The sequence below is a fragment of the Taeniopygia guttata genome, chromosome 33 (assembly GCF_048771995.1).
Source record: "Taeniopygia guttata chromosome 33, bTaeGut7.mat, whole genome shotgun sequence".
In the NCBI taxonomy this organism is placed as follows: domain Eukaryota; kingdom Metazoa; phylum Chordata; class Aves; order Passeriformes; family Estrildidae; genus Taeniopygia; species Taeniopygia guttata.
This window is the reverse complement of record NC_133058.1, coordinates 2,734,241-2,744,783: the sequence shown is the minus strand read 5'-3', so window position 1 is coordinate 2,744,783 and position 10,543 is coordinate 2,734,241.

The window sequence follows — 10,543 nt, the reverse complement described above, 5'->3', positions numbered from 1 at the left end:
TCACTCAGCTGAACAGGGTCCTTATCTTAGAGGGACTTACAAGAATGGGTAGGAATTTTGGCTCTGAGAGGAGCAGAAAGCACATTTTCTGCACCACATTCCCAACAGATGCTGTTTCCCTGGCAAAACAGTGACTGTCATTCATGTTCCTGGGAAGACTGTAAAGAGCCATTCAGAGATGACAGGTCCACCTGGCCTTTGGCTTTGTGTACCTCATTTCACATGCCCAGTTTCAAGGGCCATGAAAAGAGGCCACCTTTTGCCCTGGCAGTGCTGATCCCTCCTGCTGATGCCCTCCCTCAGCGTGGGAGGAATGCAGAGCTGGTCTCAGAGAACCACAGGGCTTGAGGGTTCCTGTGTCATTTCCATGTGTTGGTAACCATTCTTGAACCACCTAGTTCTTGTCTCTTATTTATTGAACTCTGGTTGGTTTCTGGAATTGGTGAAGGATGTGGAGCTGCTGGAGCCACTCCAGGGAGACCTTTGAGCTCCTTCCAATGCCTGAAGGTGCTTGAGGAGACCTGGAGAGGGACTTTGGAAAAGGCTCTGGAGGGAGAGAACAAGGGGGAATGGGTTCAGCCTGACAAAGGACAGGTTTAGAAGGAGAGTGGGAAGAAATTCTTTTCTGTGAGATTGGAAAGAGCCTGGAACAGACTGACCAGAGAAGCTGTGGCAGCTCCATGCCTGGAGGTGTTCCAGACCAATTGGACAGGGCTTGGAGCAACCTGGCATAGTGGAAGGCAGGGGGCATGGAATGAGATGGTCATTTGTTCCTTCCTAAGCCAAACCATGCTAGGATTCTATGAGTGGGCTGCTTAACTTGGCCAAAAGAAGAGCTACATTGCCGAGGTGAAGTGAGAAGGGGGATTAGAGCCACCTGTGTTTGCCCTTTAAATCCCTTCCAACATCAATTCTGGGCTCTGTCTCTGGGTATGGGCACAAAGGAGCCTTTGTTGTTCTTCAGTGGGGCTGAAATCTAAATCTCAGCGAGTGCAGCTCAGAGGGTGACACGTGCTGCCGCTGGGGCCACTGTGTGGACTTGTTTTCAGAAAAATGGGAGATGCAGAGGAGAGAGAGGTTCCTGGATACAGTAACTCTACCTACACCTGGAACTGAGGCATCTGCCCAGGGATTTCATATTCACCGACTGGGAAGGAAATCGAATCAGGGCTTGCTAATTTTCATGAAGTCAAACACCTGGGATTCACTTCAGACTTGCATTTTCCTGGAAGAATTCAACACAAGCGCTGTATATTTATACACAGGCACTGGACTTTTCTGTTGTTTGATGAGACTACAATTTGTCTTCCTCTTGTGGTTCCTGCAATCCTTCCTCTCCTGAGGTTTGCAGTTGAATTACCAACCTCTACCCCAGGAATACTCATCTGTCATATTTTGGATATTGTTGTTCTTCAAAGGAAAGCAAACAATGAGAGTTTAAGCCAGGCCTCTTCCCAGGCAGATTTGATTGGAACCAAGTCCTGCCTCAGATCCAATCTTATCTCCATTGTTGTGTACGTCTATTAATTTTCCCATCATTGCTTTTCCATTTCTTATTACTATGCAGCTCAGTCTTGAACAACATCATTCAGAACTACACAGAAGTCACATACTGCTGCTTCCCTATTCCTATCTGCTTGTTACCTAATCCCACCCAGCTCTCTATTGAACATCTGCTTTTACCTGGGCTGACAGGTGTGTGTTTTAGCAGAAAATACTGCAAATCAGGGATGCAGAATATCTCCTTGCCCTGTGAATCTGATCAAGGTCCTTTTCCAATGTGTCACTGAACATGTGAATTCTCCCTTTCTCCCAACAACCCCCAGTGCTGGTTTTGGCTAAGATAAATCAGACAGCGCTGTTTGGAGTCTCTCCCCACCTGCTTTTCCATCTCATCCAGCGGCTGGGGTCGGATGGCTGGTTGGGTTGTGCAGACATTGCACTGCACCTTCCCCTGCTGGTGCCCAGCCTGGATCAGGGCAGGCTGGATGCCACATGGGATCCATCCTTTGCCATGCCATGCGATGCTCCATGCAGTAGGGATAACAAGGCCAGCACTGGGGAACCCCAGGTGCTGCAGCAGTGATATTTTTGGGAGAAACACGGAGCTGTGCATGGCCAGCTTGAAGTCTGCAGTGGCGTGAGCACCAGGCCTGCCATGCTGAGCCCAGGGCCACAAGCAGTGCTCACCCTGGCTGGGACATTGAGTCCCAACATGAGATCCCACGGGACCGGGCACGCTGGGATTTGCCCCTGCAGCTACCAAGTGTGTCCAGAGAGACTGCAAGGAGACAGTGACCTCTGTCAGTGGGACCCCTCTGTGCAGGTACCCCCACTCCTGGGGTGGCTGTGCCAGCTCCCCCATGAACCTCCCGCCCTGGGAACCTGGAGCAAGTGGAAACCACAACTTTGCCAATGCTGCCTGTGCCTGAAGCAAATGGAAAGAGAACTGGGGTGTGAAAAATCAGGGTTGTTTATTTACAGCTGTGTGCTCTGGTATGGTTTTGTCCAGAGGGAAGGGATGGGAGGTGGCCATGGGGAGAGCAGCCCAGAGCCCAGCCACACGATTGCCTTTGCAGCAGGGCCAGGACATGCTGTTTTTTTGGGTTTGCCGTGGGAGGCAGGAGGAGGCAGATGAACAACAGCTTTTGCATATAAAATGTCCAATCAAAGGTTTGGGTACTTGATTACAGCATTGCTGAGAAAGGGCCCAGTGTATCCCTGACAGGAACTGACCCTGTCTCTGAAGTTTTTGAACAGGTCCTGGTTTGGCTCTTTAGCTGGGCCAGAAATGATGGGATATGAAGGAAAGGTGTGCATCTGCCCCTGCTGCCTCCACCCCCATTCCTGGCCATGGCATGGGGGCCCTGGAGGAACTTGGGCAGGCTGAGCCCTTCCAGAGAGCAGCAGGGCAGGGAGCTCTGCTGAATTTCCTAAATGCCAGTGAGCCTGAGAAGATGGATGTGTGGGAGCGGGAGAGCAGGGAGCACCCTGAGAGCTCAGCAGCATCTGGGCTCAAAGGCTGCTGGGGAACTGCAGGAGGGAAGGGCAGCAGCAGAAGAACTGAGAGGCTTGAGAAAATCAGGTTTTGACATGCTGCAGAGTGGCTTTGGGGGGACTTGTCTGGAGATCAGCGGTGGCTGTTCGGTACCTTAGGGGCAGGGAGAGAACAGTGATCCAAAGCCACTCCCATGCCATCCAAAAGACCAGAGGAGGCAGTGGCACCTCAGAACATTGAAAGTCTTGATGTCAAACATGTGAATGCCAGCTGGGAATGCAGCCACTCTTGGAGAAAACTGATCACAAGGGGAGAGGTGGCAAATATGTGACAGGGGCTGTCCCTCACCACATCCCTTCCCTAGGTCACCTTTCCCTGTCCTAGGCCAAGCTGCTCCATACATTTGACTTTTCCTGCCAGGTCCCAGTGAAATGCATGGCTAATTGTCTTGAGGCATGAGTGGAGGCAAGGCTGGATGCTTGATCTGAGCACTGTGTTCTACTCTTTCCAGACGTCCTTGCTGTATTCCAGTGGGGAGGATATGAAGAAGGGGTCATTGGGACCACCTTTGATCCCCCCCATACGCAAGGCAGTAAGTCCCCCTCTTGGCAGTGCTGCGGGGTCTCTGCAAAGCTCTCTGCAGCTGGAATTCCAGGAGTCCCAGGAGACGAGGTAAGCCAAGGTGTCTGCTGCTGCAGTGTGCTGTTCACCTCCCTCTTCCCATCTCATGTGGTTCTGTTGCACAGTCAGGTGTCCCATGTATTTAGGCAAACCTCTGAGTATTCACCATTTTGCCCATCCATGAATATCCAGCACAATGTGTCAGCCAACACCAATGTCCCAAGAGCAGAGGTGGTCATGGGGAAGAGGTGGCAGGGCTTCAAAGCACCTCAATCTGGGTCCTCTGCTGAACTTGGCTATTGTTTCACACAGAGCTTGGCCAGCTCTGTGTGACTCCTGCAATGGAAAACTTAAGGACAATGAATTAGCTCTGCATCCTGTTGTGTTCATGTGTTGCATTTCCTCCTTCATCAGAGTGACCATGCTAAGAGGGTTTGCCTCCTTTCATGATGCACCCATTCCCTCCATTCTCTTTTTACCTCCTCATATGTTCTTTTGTCCTCCATTTTCTCCAGCCCAACATGCAGCAGCAGAAGCAAGGAGGGGAAGTGTGAACATGCAGGTAGGTACAGTGCATGTCTGTCCTAAAATGGCCATTGTAGTCTTGACTCATAGGTGACATTTGGAAAGCTTGGTTAAAACCCATTCTTTTTAACATTTCTTTAAATTTGTTTCAATTCCTTGATGGGCTCAGTAGACTCTCCCAGAGCCCAGTTACTGGGAATGTTCTCTGGTGGTGCAGTGAAAATTCCTCCAGTGTGAAGTGTTGAGTGGCAGGGGCTGGAGTGGTACCTTGTGGCCCTGGAAATGCAGTGCAGGATAAGGAAACATTTTTCTCCATCCTGCACATGCCTTTTATCACCCTGTAGCTTTTCTAGTGTCACAATTAGTAGGGAAAATGAAGGTATTTAGCAAGAAATGAGAAATGATCCCACTCCATCCTCCTGCTTTTGAAGCAGGAAACCTTTGCTTGGGGCGATTTCTGAGCTGAACCCTTTGAGATCTGAAGGAGATTCATGGACATTTTCTGGTTTGGTATTGGCAGAAATAGGAAAACCTCATCTGACAGAATGTCCTTATAAATTTTCCAGTTAGGGAGAAAGAGCCTTCCAAATGGATGCAGCCTGTGCAAGGTCTGAGTTTGTCATCCTCTGAGAGCACAAGCCCAAAGGCACCTATGGCAGGCTGACGATGACAAATCTCTTCCCCATCTCTCTCTGCCTGTGTCAGTGTTGCAGGCTGAGGCTGGGGGAGGAGATGCCTTCTGCCTTGTCCTCCCTCCCTGCCTTGCGTGATCCCTGACAAGTGGAATTGTGACAGACAAAATGTGGTCTCTTGTGCATCTGGGTCAGCCAATGCTTTGGAGTTGAAAGCCTCAATGACACTGTTGTTGTTCCTCTGCTGTCTCTGGGTGTGTAATGATAGGAGAGATGAGACTTGAAGAAATAATTCTGCTGATGCAGAAAAAGGGATCAGATCCCCTCGTCCCTTTACTCACGGTTAGTTCTGCCAAATCCTGGATACGACCCCTTTGGAATGACTCCTTAATTGCTGATAGGCAGCTGGAATGCTAGGGTGTAGTATTGCTCAGTAGGTAAGGTGACATTTTTTCTGGATTAATTCTGGACTAGAAATGCCTCATCTCATTAAACCTTACCTTTCTCACTTTTATTATTGACCCGAGTATTCTACAGCGTGAAGGAATCCAGTTTTAAGACAGGTATTGCTCTCGTACTGCTTGGCTGCCATATGAATTTATCCTCTGTGAAGCCATGTAAAGAATTACTTCTCTTAGTTCTCACAGCTCTGCTGGAGAGCATTTCAGAATGACCTGCCCTCTGCTATTATTTCTATTAAGGAAATTTTGAATTTTCTGTATTAGCCAAGATCAGAAATGTTTTGAGGCATGTCATGTTTATGCTGGCTTTGGGTGTCTCTGCTGAAAAGCAAGCAGAGAATAACCCCCCAGAACAAGTAAGGAGAGCAAAAGTAGAACTTTTGGATGACCGCTTTGTTCCCTTCAAATACAGGCTCACAGAGTACTGGGCACATCTGATGGAGAAAGCAGAGCTTCTTTTAGATCTAACACATGGTGCCATTGTTTGTGTCCCAGCCCTTCCTTTGTTCTAAAGAGTGACATAAAAATCCCCAAAGTATCAAAACCCAACCTAGAATTGAGTGGGACATGCAGAAACAAAAACGTTGAAAACTACTTTTGGAAACAATCACTTCCTTGACAGTGTCAGATCCTAGAGACCACTGTGAATTTCCAACAGTTTGGAAGGAAAGGGATCCTGTAGTAGTGGGGAGGCAAGGGCAACACATGAAGTAGTAGAATCCTCCTCTTCTGGCTTGACAGCTCCATATTGTTCAGAGAAATTAAATGGATCCTAGTTTCATGAAAAATACAAAAACAACCAATCTTTTCAGTTACTAAAATACACTTTGAAGTCCCCACCCATTAGATGGGTGGACTGTAAAGGGGTGAGTTCAATGAACTCACTTCTTCTCTTGTACCTGAATTACAGCTTCTTCTGAGTCTACAAGAAAAGCCCAGAGGAAGAAGGGAAAGAGCTCTTGCTGTAAGCTAGGACCTGGGATGCCTCTGCTCCCAAGGAAACTCGCTGACCTGTTTGGCTTGGAGAGTCGTGTGCCCAACCTCGGCCTTGGCAATGGAGGTCTCGGCCCCCGGCCGGCTCAGGGGGCCTTGGCCCAGGAGCCTCAGCAGAGGCCACCGAGCAGCGCTGGCCCCAGGGTCACTGCCGGGGAGGACAAGGGGAAGGCTGAGTATGGCTCAGCCTCACACAGAGGTGAGGGGGGAGCTGGGCCGCTCTCTGGTGGGAGGAAGGGTCCTGTGGCAGCCCAGAGAGCCTGTGCACATTGCCAGGGAACAGCTGTGCCCTGCATGTGCCCTGCAATGAGCTGTGCTCTGCCAGAGCCCCTGGAGCTGTAGGGCTGCTCAGCTGTGGGGCAGGGAGAGGAGCAGGAGGGTGCATGTGCAGCTGAGCCATTCCTGGGAAGCACAGGGCTCTGGGCTCCTGCTGTCCCAGGGCAGCCCAGAGGCCAGGCTGTTCCTGTGGCAGCCCTGTGCAAGTGGGTCAGGGCTTTCCCCTGGCCTGCTCAAGTGTCTGCTGGCAGGAGCACGTTTCCCTGTGCAGCTGTTTAGAAATTGGCAGGAAATGTGTCCCATGAAATACAGAGCTCCAGATGCTTTAGGTTTGCATTGCAGCCTCTGTTCCATTTTGTGTATCCACTTTGCAGGCCTGACTGACTGCCATGGTCACAAGGAGGTTACCCTGGGATCAGTAGTTTCCCTGCCAACTTCCCAGATGCTCTTACCCTGGGATCAGTAGTTTCCCTGCCAACTTCCCAGATGCTCTTACCTTCCAAGGCCTTGCCTTCCATCCAGAATTGCCCTCCCTCCTCAAAGCCCATATCTAACTCTCCTTTATTATTAAGCTGACCATTTTCCAAGGGCAAAAAAATCCTGATTTAAAACATTGGTTCTTTTCTACTGTGCTGCCACTTGATTTTATTCTCTGTGAAGCTGTTGTATAGAAGGATTAGTTCTCCAAATTTTAACAGCTCTGTTGAAGAGTATTCCAGAATGAGCTGCTTGCAATAAAAAATCCGCCTTTAGTCAGGCTGGCCTGAAAGTGGCCCAATCTCATACAGTTTAGAATGAAAATCCTTGGGGAAAACAAATTATCTAGCGTCAAGAACACAGTTCACATTTGGGTATCGCTCCTGCAAGCCTAGGCTTTTCTTTGAATGTCTTCTAACATATTCTAACAAAGAGAAGAAAATGTTGATCTAAATGCATACAGGTATTACAAGCCAGGACTTTTAGGAACTGGAAAGATGTTTACTAAAATCAGCATGAAGAAGGGCAGATAAGAATCTCTGTCAAGAGCAATCTCCATCTCTGCTCTTTATCACACACAGAGGCTCTCCAGAATCCAGGGGCGGAGGCCTTTGTCATGCAGCAGGTTTCACTCTGCTGGCCAACAGAGTAATGTCATGGCCGCTAGCCCATCCCTTGGGAGAGGGCCTAGGCATTGTACCTTGCTGCTCTCAGTCACAATCTCTGTGTCTTCTGAGGGCTCTGCAATCTGGAACCTGTCTTGCCTGTAGCCCAGCATGGTGTTTTTGGGGGCTTCCAGAGATTTACACCAAACTTTGCTTTCATTACCAGGCCTCCCACTGAGCTGGGCCAAGGAGATGGATCACCCCAGCAGTCCTGGTCTTACAAGTGACAAAGACCTGAGGGACGGCTTTAGAAAGGTAAGGGATAAGGACAGGGATGAGCAGACTTCCTTTCCAGTGCCTGTTTAGTGCTTAGCCCAAAGTGTCACTGAAAATCATCATCTTCCACTCCTGGAGCATGGGGATTCCTTTGGGAATATATTGGACAGTTACAGAGCAATTGCTTGGCTATTTCCAGTGATGCCAAGGTCCCTGGTTTGGAGATGGTGCTAAAGTAATGCCAGAAGCATTCTTGATGTGCAAAGGCTGTTTGAGAGAAGTTCTGAATGACAGAGCAAGCTACACGTCAGTGCATGTAGGCAAAGTGCATCCTCAGAAGCAGAGAAGCAAAGATTCTAATATTGAGTGTAAGCAAGGCTGCGAATTAAAAGGGGAGAGTTTGATTTTTCCTGATTACCTTTCTGGCTGTATCTCACAGGCCTCTCGTTCTCAAGTTTTCTGCTCATTAGCATCAATGTTTCTGCAACTTGTTTTCACGTGACTCCTCTTTTTGGTCTCAGAGACCAAGTCCTTCAGAGTCCTTCAGAGCTGAGTCCTTCAGAAGCCAGGAAGGGAGAAACAGCTGCAATTCCTGGCCATGAGTGTTAAGCAACAGCTCATTAGCCCTCCTTGCTGGGTATTGCACATGGTTTTTATTCTCCTGCCATGGCCTGTAGGAACTGAACTGCCTGCTCACTGGCCATGTGAGCTCTTCATCTGTCTTGCAGCACTCCTATGACTTTCATGCTTCAAGCAGGGCTTGCTGACATAGGTTGCAGTTGGAGCAGTGTAGGCTGTGGCACTGAAGTGTTCCACCTCACTGTGTGTAACTGCCAGGGTGAGGACGGGAGACATTCCTCTGAAACTACTGGAATGTGTATGGAGCTGCACTGAAGCCTGTGGCACTCTATGGACTCTGTGCTCAGGATGAGATGTTGTGTCTGCTTTGTGTGTCTCTGCTTACATTCTGTGATGTATTTCCATTGCAACTAGATCCGTGCTGCATTGTACATGTTGGCTCAGAAGAACTTAGAGCAGAAGGACATAGAGCTTTTGGAGAGAGAGATGAAGAAAAGGAGACAAAAGATAACATCCTTGCAGCTTCTTCCTGAGACAGTTGAGCCCGGGGATGCAGCTGAAACAAGTAAGTGGTGGCTGCACTTGTGGTCCTTTTTGACCACTTGCTTGCCCTTTGCACAGTGTTGCAGACCGGGGGACTGTTCCAGTTGCATCTGAGTGGAAGCTTGCGTACGATTGATTTCCATTTCCCAAAGAAAAATACAGAGGCATGAAGTGTATTGCCCATGGCCTCACTAAGTCAGTGACAGAATATCGGCTTTCCACCTTCACCTCTAAAGTCTTTCAGAGTAGAAAATTCTGTCTTGCAAAGTACACTGGAGCTTCAGACTCTCTCCTGGAGAGCAGCCTCCAGGGAAGGTGAGCCCAAAAGAATGCTTTTCAACCAGGGTGCAACCTAGAAGCAAGAAAATCCAACTCCTTCTAATGAAAACACCAGAGATCCTTCTCTGACCACTCCCTGCTGAGGAGCTGGTGCTGTGGAGCTGTGCTGAAGCCCCGAGGCAGTGTTCTGTTGTAGCCCCAGGAGCAATTCCCTGAATCCCGCCTGAGGGGCTCTGACTGCAGGGCTGTGAGCGCTGCCCCGAGGGCGGCAGCAGGGCCCTCAGGAGGCTGCACTCAGCCCGAGGGCATCACACAAGGTTATCTGCACTTTCTTTTGGTAACTTCCCCTGCCAGCCTCTGAAACAGGAGAACAAAAGCAAAGCAATACTGGTTTTCCTTGTTTCTTAGGGGAAGCATCACTGTAGTTTGGTTTTAAGCTAGAAGAGGATTGATTTAGATTAGATATTAGGGAGAATTTTTTTTATAATGAAAGGGATGAAAAGCTGGAAGGGTTTGCCCAGAGCAGCTGTTGCTGGTCCATCCTTGAAGATGTTCAAGGCCAGTTTACATGGGGCTCTGAGGAGGCTGATCTAGATGAAGATGTCCCTGCTCACAGGGACTGGACTAGGTGGTGCTTAAAGGTGCCTTCCAACCCAAACTCTTCTAGGATTCTGTGATCATTGTCCCATGTTAGTGTTATACTTGGGATAGAGTGGTATACCATTGTTACACTTGAAGTTCTTTGGGATAACAAAGAGATGTTCTCCAGCTCTGGCAAGTTTTCTGGTGCTTTCCATCATCACCCTGTCCAGCGCCTTCCTCCTACAAGCTCCTCTTTGGTCCCTGCAGGCTTTAGCCTCCCACCTGCTGATGGCACAGCTTCTAGAGTGCAGAGAAACCACCCTGGTAGTAGCTTGAAGAAGGTCTTGAGGATGCAGGACAATGTGCCCTTACTGCCCAACATGCCCATCATCCATGCCGTTGGCAGCTTCCCACACAACTCCTCAGGTAAGCCTGCTCCATGACAGCTTTCTCCTGCACGGGTTTTTCCTTGCACAAGGAGCACAAACTGCCTCCTGCCTCAGCCAGCACAGCTGGGATCTTGGGTCCATAGCCTGTCCTGAGAATGAACAGCAAATCTACTTCTGAGTTACTCCAGCTTGGTAGTACTGGAGCAGTTGGTTCTTAGAGATCCGCTGGAAAGTTGAGCTGAATAAAGTAGTGTAATGGCCTGATCTCTGGCTTTTGCCCATCCTGATAGTCCAAACTAGAGCATTG